The sequence below is a fragment of the Marmota monax genome, unplaced genomic scaffold, assembly GCF_021218885.2.
Source record: "Marmota monax isolate L192 unplaced genomic scaffold, Marmota_monax_Labrador192_F-V1.1 WCK01_AAM20220418_F8-fsc00136, whole genome shotgun sequence".
NCBI classification, from domain to species: Eukaryota; Metazoa; Chordata; class Mammalia; order Rodentia; family Sciuridae; genus Marmota; species Marmota monax.
Window position 1 is genome coordinate 2,154,550 of NW_026693905.1, and position 12,285 is coordinate 2,166,834.

The 12,285-nt window shown below is 32.4% G+C and overlaps 1 protein-coding gene across 6 annotated transcripts in view; it reads left to right on the top strand.

Moving 5' to 3' along the window:
• Erbb4 (erb-b2 receptor tyrosine kinase 4) overlaps nt 1-12,285 on the top strand; it is a 1,059,983-nt gene that overhangs the window by 111,689 nt on the left and 936,009 nt on the right. The gene's annotated exons all lie outside the window — the stretch shown is intronic.

Here is a 12,285-nt window from a genome sequence, read left to right on the forward strand (position 1 = left end):
TTCAATAGAAAATTAGTATGAAACTAATGTGAAAATTTAAACTCAGCTGATATAAATACTTTGGCTTGGATGTCTCTAATACTTTCTGAACTATTCTATATGAAATATGTAGGCATTGTATTGTAATTGTAAAATACAGAGAGCACTAGAAAATGTTAACTGAGTGGATTAGAATGGAAATTACCAGGAACTTGACTTTACAATATTAATAATTGTTTCTTTATATACTATGGATATTAATATTTAACACTAAGATGGTGGGAATTGGCCAGCATACTTTCTCTACTCTTTTCAGAGAAGAACTGTTACAGTCTGTTTGGGCTTCTATTGCAAAATACTGCAGACTGGCTGGCTGAACTGAAAGACAGTTATGTGTTGCTGTTCTGAAGGCTGGAAGTACAAGATAGAGGTGTTGGCTGGTTACTACTTTGTGTGGGTCCCTTTCTGGATTGCATGAGGCTGCCATTTATCTGTGTCCTCATGTGGCAGAGAAGAAGCTCTGGTGTCTCTTTTTCATAAGGGCATTCATTTCATTATGAGAGCTCTACCTTCATGACCTCATCTAAAGCTAATTACTTCCCAAAGATTCTACCTCCTGATACTGTCACACTAGGGGTTAAAGTTTCAACGTTGTGAATTTATAATAATTACTAATTTAAATTAAAATATATCTCATTTCCATGGTATTTGAATAGAGAGTTCTTCAGGAAATATCCATTATTGTAAGTGGATGATGACGTAGTATATCAGATTTCAAAGTTGTGGGTAGATAATAGTTTTCACTGGGAACTGTTAAAATTTGTATATATTTTAACTATGACTACCCAATTGATGTGCTGCAGATTGCCATTACTTGTTTTTCTCTTACTGGTCTCTATTTGTTAAGTTCTTACTTTGTTAATTTAAGGCATTATAAGAGTCAGTAAAGAAATAGACAATCTTGATTTTGTTCTTTTTAGGAAACCAGTAGATATTGTTGTATCTGCCACATGCCCTTATGACTAAAAATGTTTATGATAAGTTAAATATATTTATTTAGCATTTGTTTTCATTGGAAAGATAAACCTCAAATGAATTTTCAAATTAGACCAGTAATATATAATTAAGAATGAAGAGAATAAAATCCATTTCTGGATCTATTTCGAATGCTAAAGTTTGAGAATTTCTTTTAACATATAGATGCTTCTTCCTTTTTTAATGTCTTTTTTTTTTCCCCTGAGGTATATATTCCCTGTAGAAAATGCTTTATGATACTATCTTATCATCAGACTTCGGATCAAAGAAAGTAGAAAGTATCCTCATTCACCAAATAAAGTGGAATTTAATGAATTTAAAGGTTTAAATATGCTGATGTTATCTTGTTGGTTAGTTAAGCTTTGAAACACTAGGAAAGAAAAACCTGCCAATAAGTGAAAGGTAAATTAGTCATTGCTACTGAGGTGTGCCTGCGGAGTGCAGTGAGGATCCTGTCCTGGCCCAGTTTCTGTGTTAACCTTAGGCTACATATATATTTCAGTAATATACTGCAGTGCTAATTATGATGTAAGAGTTGAGCTTGGATATCTTATGAAGAAGTGTGTGTGTGTGTGTGTGTGTGTGTGTTAAATTAATCTTGTCATGGTTTTAAAGGCTGTATTCAGATTTTATGTGAGTGTATTATGTGTGTTTCAATGATTTAAGGACTAGGCAGTTTGAGGCTCCAGAGTTTTATCAGATATTATAGATCTTCATTGTCATTTGAATACAGGAGGACAAGATCTTAAAAATGAGCAAATGTTTCTGAACCCTTCCTAAGCAAGGGATGTATGTTTTCACAAGACTGTAGTGGGTGTGAGCCAGATTTCTTGAAAAGGAATGAAAGGATGTTCCAAACAGTACACTATTGTGTGTTTCTATCAAAGGCAGGAAGCTGGAGAGCTTGATGTGTGTCTTAATTCCCCTATTTCTTGTCCTGCTGCCGTGTTTTCAACAGCCTGTTCATTTTGATGTGGCAGATAAATAGGTATGGGTGGACCCAGTGGGAGGGTAACTTCCCATTGATTGAATCGGCAAGGAAAGATGCTCTAAGTAACTACCCTCCATGTCTTTTGCAATCCTATTAGCAACATAAATGTGAGTCAGTAGAAAGTTCTGGGGATGATCCCATGCGTGGCTGGCTTCAGGAATCTGTAATCTGTGTAGTTACGCAGGGCTCTGTGCTTAGAGGGGCCCTGTGCTTTGCTTTGTTGTTTTCATCGTGAAGTCTTAAATTTTGAATAAGGGGCCTCATGTTTTCATTTTGCACTAGGCTCCATGAATTTTGTGGCTTTCCTTGCTTTCATGAATGATGTCATAATTTCAATAGAAAAGGGAAACTCTCCAATTATTGTGGGTTTCCAAATAAACCACCAGTGTACATTTGTATAATACTGGAAACTAATGCTTTGTTTATTATTTCAAAGAGGGAGATAAATAGCATTAGAGGTTCAATTTAGAAAATATTGGTATGGTACTATTTAATTAGACACATTTATATCTCATTAGGTTTTTTCTCTTCATTTTGTCACATAACATTATAATTTAATAATTTTTATAAATAAGTACAGTTGATGTTTGTTAGATCTGTATATCCTTTTAATCTACAAATAATTTGGAAATATCTCCAGTTCAGCATGTTTTTCCATGCAAATAATTCTGTGTATTATGTCTATTATTTACAGATACTTCCTCACAATTTCTAGATGCTATTCCCTTCAGTTATATAGGATGAAAAATCTGAAAATATCAGTATACAGCATTGTAAGTGACAAAAATAAACACAGAGCCTCATGAAAGTTTTTTTTTTCCAGTTTTGCTACTTTTCCTGGTTCGTCATTTGTCCTGCTTTTCTTGACACTAACTTAAAAAGGTAGGCAAGGGATAATTTCTGATAAGGAATAATCTTTAAGTTTACCTGTAAAATAGCCACACACAAAATAAAATAACTGGTTAGACATGAGTCTAATTATTCAAGTATTTCCTCTCTTAGTTCTTGGATCATTCCTTCTACTTCTAGGATGACAAAGTAGGTAAGAGATGTTTGACGGGAAAATTAGGTTTCAGTCCTACTGCAGTCGGATAATGATCTCATCAGACATGTTCCTGAAATCATCATCGGTTTCATTTTAATAGATTCAAAGACTCATTTGTTGTGAAACAAAAAAAAGCACGTTACTTGTAGTTGAATTAGCATCAGGTTGGCAGAGTTGAAAGCAAGTTTTGGCCTAGTTGATGTTTGGATTTGGTTCCCTGAATGTTTATTTCAAGCCAAATGTCTAACCAGACAGAAATCTGTGCATGTAGCCCTTTATTGTGACAACAACTACATCATTAGACAAACCAGTCTGGTTACAGACTATGAGTTAGCCTCCACAACTTTAGCCAGATTTCTTCTGTGGGTTCCAGTTTAAATCAATTCAATATGCTTTCTAGTTGAGAGGCACATGAAATAAAAATAAAGCCAAGAAGAAATGCTGGGCTCATTTTTAATTTCTGCATATTGCAAGACTAGTAAGGGATTATTAAACTTCATATTTTTATTAGGATCAGAAATTTTAAAGTGAAAGATGCAATTTATCAATTAGACTTAAAATACTAAGATTGGAGTCTTGGAATTTCTTTGAATTCATCTTATTAAGAAAGCCCTGAGTTTTTGGAATGAAGCAATTCAGAGCCATATAAAGTTATTACAGCAGTTCAGAATTCCTGGAAAAAGATCACCTTCCAAATTGTAGATGAACTTCTGATACGTAAGATACCTTTACCTGCTAAATTGCAAATATTAAATCATTTGGATTTTTAAAGTTCTTAGTTAAAAGAATATAGAATGAACATATAAATTTTATAGCCTTCTACTAATAAGGCAATGAATCTGCCAATTGAGAAGTTTTACAAAATACTCCTCTATGTAAAGTATTCTAAGTAGCACTAGTTAGTCATAAGTCATGTAACTATTGAAGTTTAAAGGATTTCTAATAGCAGTCAGGAAATTTCAGAGATAAATTTCCATGAGACACATTAAATAGTTTTTGAATATTTGTATTGTGTGCATATGTGTATGCTTAGGAATATGGTACAACCATCTTTTCTACATGTTACATTTCGTAGAGAATTTCTACCTACTTTAAATCATTAGATTCAAATAATGCTATAAAGTAGCAAACTAGCATTTTATCATCCTTTTACATATGATAGTAAACTGAGAATTAGGAGATTAAATGAATTTTCCTGATTATTATAGTTATTGTCAGAGTGAACAATCCCTCCTTTTTTAAAAAATCATTTTGAAGATTTTCTTTATGGAACAGAATGTTTGGAGATGATGTATCATCAGCAGAAGATAGTGCTGATGTGGTTAATTGTGTGATTTCTATAAACAGATGTACATGTTCATGTAAAAGAAACTCCTTTTTAAAACAATTTGATAATGCTTATTAAATAGTCAAAATAATAAGAGAAATAGGAATACAGACCTGAACCACATAATAGTTTCAAGGCCACAGCCTTTTTTCCTGTACTGATGATGTCTGCACATTGTTTGTGTTATTGGCTTTTAAAATGAAATAGATGTTTTCCATTAATAAACACCAGACAAACTATAAAACTGCTTTACAGTTGTATTCCTTCCAACCACTGTTAACTATGAACACCATAATTAGATTAAACATGGGTAAAAAATGGCTTTTCCAGTTAAGTAAATGGAACATAATAATAGAGACAGTTTATATTTTGAGTTATTTTAGTGATATAGCTAGGCGTATTGGTTTTCAGTTTTCCCACTTACTTGAAATCACAAGTAAATAAGAGAAGAGGTGTTGCTGTACTTCCCTTAGCAGTGATTTCTGATAGGCAGACACACACTTAAGTAAATACTACTTTTATAGTGCTTTACAGCAACACCTATTCTCGTATAATGTTCATCAGATTGTGGTAGATTAACAAAACTTGGCAACTAGAGGCTGAACATTATATGATCTGTTTTAAAGTGCACTAACCTTGTATAGAAATGCACTTAAGGTACTTTGTAAAACAAAAGGTATCTCATCTCACATTATATATATATATATATATATATATATATATATATATATATATATATATATATATAAAATTGCGAATATTTAGAATGATAGTTTCAGCTAAAACCTGAAGACATACTAAGTAAAAAGTGGGTAAAAAAATGAAGTGAGACCACTATGCTTAACTTCAAAGAAGAAAGCAAGGGGAAATTAGAATTTGAGACTCATAAATGCTTCATCAAAATTGAAGGGGAGATTCAAGTATCCTCCAAAGGTGGGATGAGTATGGACATAATTATCTTTATAAATGTATCTTTAAGAAAATTGAAGCGAGGTCTTATTAGCTTGGGGTCTTTGGGCGTAAAAGACAAACTGTGTATTTGTCTTGACGTTGGAATGACCTAGAAAAGATTGTGTTGGATGTTCAGGGTTGATCCAAGAAAAAATAAACAAATAGATAAATTTTCCCATGAACCAGATGAGGGCTACAGAGAAGAGCTGGCATGGTGTTATCTCTGAGATCCTATCCAAGATGATGGTGTGGAGGATCAAGATGACCTTTGCTGCTTAGAAACTGCAGCTACTACAAGATAATCAGAGACTAAGAAAGATTGTTGTATACATCCTGGTCAGGGGATTTTTAGGGGAGAAAATTCCAAGTCAAGGCACTAGGGAGAAAGGGAACATTACATTTCCATAGAATTCATGACAGTATCTAAGAGAGAATCATCACTTTACACAATTGATATGTTCCAAGTTCCATGCTAGTTCTTCACCATACAAGTAGAAACTTTTCTATCCTTCTCTCTTTGACCCAAAGTTGAGGGACGTGAGAAATTGGCAATAATAAGCTGAGGCAGGATGGGCAGAAACAGAAGTCAAGGAAAGAGAGAAGCTAATTCTTCCCCATTCTGTTATTGAGCTTGAATATCAGAAGAGCTATCAAAGTATTGAGTCCCACACATTGACTAATTTTATATAATTACCTTTCTTTCATATTGATATATCTTTCTAACTTTAGGTTTTACAAATATTCACTGTAGTAATTTACAAAATTTAAGGAAGTTTCTGGGCAGAAAAAATAATAAAGATGATATAGTTGAATTGGTAATAAGCACTATTTAAAGACTACTTTTAACCTCTCTGTTTATTTGTTATGTCACTGAAAAAAATCAACTTTGAAACTGACAGAATAGATGCAAATGCAAAACATATGATCTGTTAATTTTATAATATAAATAATGGCATAGTTCTGTCTGCATTCTAGTTACACAGATAGCATTATATTGTTAACTAATTTTAGTTATACATGCTAATCATAAAAATAAGGGGATTTTTATATTAAAATAATTTAGACCAATTTACTTAAAATTAAATTTTATGTTAAAACTTTTGAGACTAGTTTATGTAGGTATAAATTTGGTGAAGAGATCATAAAATTTTTCACCAAATCTAACATTTAAATGGTTAGTCGTTGGGGTTGGGGTTGTAGCACAGTGGTAGTGCTTGACTAACATGCATGAGGCACTGAGTTCAATCCTCAGCACCACATAAAATTAACTAAATAAAATTAAGATATAGTGCCCATCTACATCTAAAAAAAATTTTTAAAAGTCAGTTGTTACAGAATATAGCAGTACTTCATTATTTTGAGGCTTCAAATTACTCAGTAGCAACTAATATTTTAGGAACTATATGAATATCTGTTTATAAGGATAGATGTGCATATTTGTATATCTGTAAGAAACTTATATGGTGAGCAGTCAATATAAAAGAAATTTAATTCAATAACATTATGGTGCTAAATGAAATAAATTTGAAATATGAAGTAATATATTTACTAGTAACATTTATAGTTATTTCATGTTTTTATCTTTAAGCTATTATATACCACAGTTTTATTATTTCAAAAAATATGCAGAGTTGTTGCCTTAAGTTATTCTTAGGCTTAGATGAAAAAAAAATGAAAGGAAAATATTATTCAGTGAGATCACATATGCATTTTATGCTGTAGATAGGCTTTATGCATAATTTAAAACAAATATCAAATGACTTTCAGGATTTTCTAAGCTAAAATAGAACATTCAAATGAGAGATTAAAAAATAGAACTTTCAGGATTATGTCAAACTAAAAACTTCTTCCCAGCAGGGCTGGGGTTGTATTTCAGTGGTAGAGTGCTCTTCTAGCATGCATGAGGCACTAGATTTGATCCTCACACCACATAAAAATAAAATAATGATATGGTGTCTACTTTAAACTAAAAAATAAATATTTTTAAAAGAACCTTCTTCACAGCAAAGGAAATAATCAACAAAGCTAAGTGACAGTATATGAAAGAAAAGATTAACAAGCTGACAAGTGGTTGATATCCAGAATATTTTGAACTCTAAAAACTGCATAACAATAAAACATATAATGCAATTAAAAATGTAGAACAGATGTTAATGTACTTGTTTCAAAAGAAGATACAAAAATGTCCAATAAGTATATGGAAAAAAATGTACAAGATTAACCATCTTCAGGGAAATGCAAATCAAAACCATGAAGAGACTTCAGCTCACTTCAGTAAGAATGGCTGATTTCAAAAAGACTAAAGATAATAAGTGCTGGCAAAAATGTGGGGAAAAGGAAACCCTTGCTCACTGTCGGTGGGAGTGTAAATTAGAACAGCTATTATGGAAAAGAGAATGGAAGTTCCTCAAAAAATTAAACATAGAACTGCCATATAGTCCAGCAATCCCATTCCCGATTATATATCCAAAGGAAATGAAATCATGGTGTTGAAGAGACATCTGCACTCCTGTATTCACTGCAGCTTGGTTCACAATAACCAAGAAATGGAAGCAACCTGTCTATCCATTGGTGAATGGATTAAAAAAAGTGGGACATATACTAATGCTAATCTGCCATTAAAAAGAATGAAACACCATCCTTTCCATGTATGGAAAGAACTGGAGATCATTACCATAAATGAAGTGCAACAGAGAGAAACAAAAGGGCAAGTACAACATGATCTCACTCAAAGAAGGAATCTAAAGAAGGTGATCTCATAGAATTTGATAGTAAAATGGTGATTACCAGAGACTGAAGAGGGTAGGTGGGAGGGATGGGTGGGGAAAGGGTGGTAAATGGGGATTATGTTACAGTTAGATAGGAGCAAGAAGTCATGCTGTGCCATAGAATACTAGTGTGATTATAGATGACAAAAATGTAGGCATATTTCAAAAAGCTAGAGTAAAGTGTTTTGAAAGTTTTCATCATAAAGAAAAGATAAATGTGGAGATGTAATATATGTTTAATCTGATTTAAATATTACATAGTATATATATGTACATCTATATGTCACATTGTACTCCATTAATATGTATGATTTTATGTTTTTATACACCTGTTAAAATTCATTAATTAAAAAATTCAAAAGCACACATTTCCTCCAAAGAAATATATCCATCCATATATACTATATATGTGTGTATATATATACCATATACACACATATATATTTCATATGAATGAATGTTTCATGTTTGTATAAGTTCCATATTGGTTTAGTTTAAATATACCTTCTTCATAATATTTTCTTCAATACATAAAACACCCTTTTCCCCATTTGTCAAGATTCACAAATATTATGAAGTTTCACATATTATATTATATACTAGAATGTGTTTCCTATTACTCTTTACTCCCTAGCTAACCCACAATTCAATGCTGACATATCAAAAATGTTATACAATTTTCCTTATTAAAGACTTGGTGTTTATCATATTATGTTTATCATGTCATGCCGATAACTTTTCACTTGATGAAAAAGACATTGTATAGGCATACAAAAGTTTCTTTTCTAGTTATCTCTTTTATACCTATAAAATACTAGAAAATCCAGAAGAGTAAAGAGAAAAAGAGTTATTTCTTTCAAATTTTATAACTAAAAAGTCCAAGAGGCTTCTTTGAAATGTATCAGCCCATGAGTCTTTTATTTTAGATGTGTTGTTTTCTTCAGCTGAGGCCTTGGTTACTTCAGTGTTTATGTCAATAAGTAGATTATTTGAATTTAGACTTCAGAGTGCTACACCATTTTTGTCTGAAGAATCATTTCACCCTGAAATTTGTATCTGGCGTGATGTTTCCTGAGAGCATGGATTTAGTTCTACATTTGTTTCTGAGGTTTGCTGATCAACATTTTCATTGTATCATTCTGTGATTTATCATCATGTTGGAGACTGATGAATGTGACTCATGGTGTCAGCAAAGTGGAGCCAACAACCCATTCTACAAATTTAATGATGAAAATGCTTAATGCATTCTCAGCATGAGTATCTGATGAGCAAAACTCTTTGATCATCATGTGTTATAGACTAGACATCATTGTTTTAATTTGAATTTATTTTTACAAGCATTGAACTTGCGTGTAGAAGGACACTGCCAGTTCTTAAGAGACTCATTTATACATGAGATATATTTCTCTTATGAAACGCACATACATATTTGCATGTGTAATTTTATGTACATAAAGAATTTCATTAAGGATTGGCTAGATTATACCTTCAGTAAAAATAACTCACAAATCTCAAGGACTTTAAAATATCAAAGATTATTTCTCATTCATGTTAAAGGCCCATTGACAGATTGCTGGCTGGGTGCTTTGCTTCACATCACTGTTACCCTTACTTCTCTACCTATGTTGATGGAGCAGCCACTCTCTCTCTTTGTCAGTTGTTGTGCCAGAGGGAAAGGGAGGATATTAAAGTTCTACCGACTTGGAGAGAGAACATGTTAAAGTTCTACCAACTCTTGAAGCTTCTGCACATAGTACTTACATTTACATTTCCTTTATCAAACTGAATCAAATGGAAATGTCCAAGTTCATTGGTAAGGGAAATGTAGGTCTACCATAGATCTAAAAGAAATGAGAAAAAAAATTGTGCATAATCCTAGTGAACAGTAAATATAGAAAATGGGCATAGACATAGCTGTAGTGTATCTAAAAATAGTTGGTTTCTGTAGGATGCTACCTATCTCCATATCAATATAAACATTAGTATTATTTACTTATTGCTTTTAAATGGAAGCAATTTATAACATTATAAACGGGGATTAGAATGGACAGATCTGTAGGGAAGGGAATGAGTGGTGTGATCCTATATTGTAACTCTTGTATTTCTACTCATAGCTCTTGTATTTTTACCAACATTTTAACTTCTCTCCCTCTAAATAATTTCCTTTCTGTCCAAGCTATTCGACTTTTCATTTTAAGTATATGAAAATTGATACTGAATGAAAATGAAGTGTAATTCTGCACAATTAAGTTGGGTGACTAGATAGTGAATTTAGCTGCATCCTTGAAGAGATGATTTAGTAAAGAAATAAATTTTATTATCTACAATGAAAATTAGCTAAAATGAAATTACATTTGAACACAGTAGCCAGGCAATATATTTGATACCAGAAACTTCATGTTGTGTTCTTGCATTGTTGCCTTGATAATCACTTGGAATAATTTTGTCAGAGTTGTTTTTAAATAAGATATAATAGAAATTTCAGTAAAACTTTAGAGAAAAGTTTAGGGAAAGTTTATTATGATCCTGATTGTGGAATTTTTCTATGTATTAGAATTCTCTGAAGATCTTTTAGAAAACCCTAACACCCATGACTCAGTCCATACCACTTAGATATCTGGTTAGGGAAAAGGAAGGGTGATGGTGTTGCAGTCATCAGGATTTATAAAAGGTCTTGGGTGTTTCCAGTGTATGAATTTTGGAAATCACTTGTTATAGAAAATAGCGAGTTAAAAATTTTATTGAAAAATAGTATAACTGAGAAACATTTATAAACATATATTGTTGTACTTCTATACAAAGTAATCATGCAGATAATTATATATACATGCAAAAGTATTTTGTAGACCTACTCTTTTAATGATTACCTTGTCCCTACATTTTTGAATTTTACTAAGCTAGTAGATTTAACATGAGGCATAATGTTTAGTATATAGTCTCAATACAAATCATATCTACTTTATATAAAAACAATCTATGTACTTTGATATTTATTGTGTTTTATAAACTTGAGTACTTTGATATGTTGCTGGAAAAGAAGAAAATTTCTAGTATATCTGATGGTCTTTTTTCAAAACTTTGAATTCACAGAAGTACCTTTGTATTGCTCTTTAGAGTTTACTCTTAATAGCCAATATTTTCCATGTATATCCATAGTAAATATACATCCACGTAAATTGCATATATGTCTATTAACTTACTTAAACCATGTAAATATGTATACATATACAAGCAGTAACTATGGTACAGTGGTGAAGAGCATGTAATTTGATGTCAAGAGTGCTAGGGTTCCTCACTTAACTAGCTTAGTAATTTTAACCAAGCTACTTAATCTTACCATGCCTCAGTTTAGTCATCTGTAAAACAGGAACACTAGAGTCATATAATTCATTGGTTTGTTATTAATATTAAATGAATTAAAATCTGACAATTGGTAAGCACTTGATAAATGTTACTATTATTTCAGTTTTATGTTCAGGTATTCAATATTAATTTCTTAACTCAAGCAAGAATAAAACACTTTCCTAAGGAATTTCAGCCTAGTGAAGGAGACTTTTACTGCTATGTGATAAGCTCAGCAGTAATACGGGTCTAGACCGCAAAGAGGTGCCCAGCTCCAGGAGGATGGGCAGTGGAGTTCAGGGAAGGCTTCCACATGAAGATAATACAAACTATTTTAAGGAAATTTGCTCTGTTGGGAGGTGAAGGAGAGTCCTGTGCAGTGAGACAAGAGCATCTGAAAAGAGACTGGAGCAGGTGTTGAAAGCAAGGCATGCTCAGGAAACTGTGGAGAGCTAAAATGGGGGGAAGGGCTGTGTGGCGAGGATGAGGAGAGCCATAAAGAGTCACAAAGCTCTGTGTCTCATCCTAGGAAGCTTGTGTTCTTTCTTGGTGGTAGTGGAGAGTCACCGAAGGACTGATAATGCAAGTATTGGTATTTTGGGGACCAATAATCAATGTACTCACAAATACATTATCCAAAATGACAACCAGAGTGAGTTCCCTGTCTACTGTGAATGTCTGAAAGGTTTTTAATAGTGAGCAACAAAGGTAAATGTTTCATTAATGCACCTGTCCTGTACTCTTCATTCTGGCTGGCTTTTCTATAATCTTAAATCATTTAGTCCTAATAATGAAAACCAGATAACTATAATATGTGTAATCATCTTTTATCTGCAATTTGTAACAG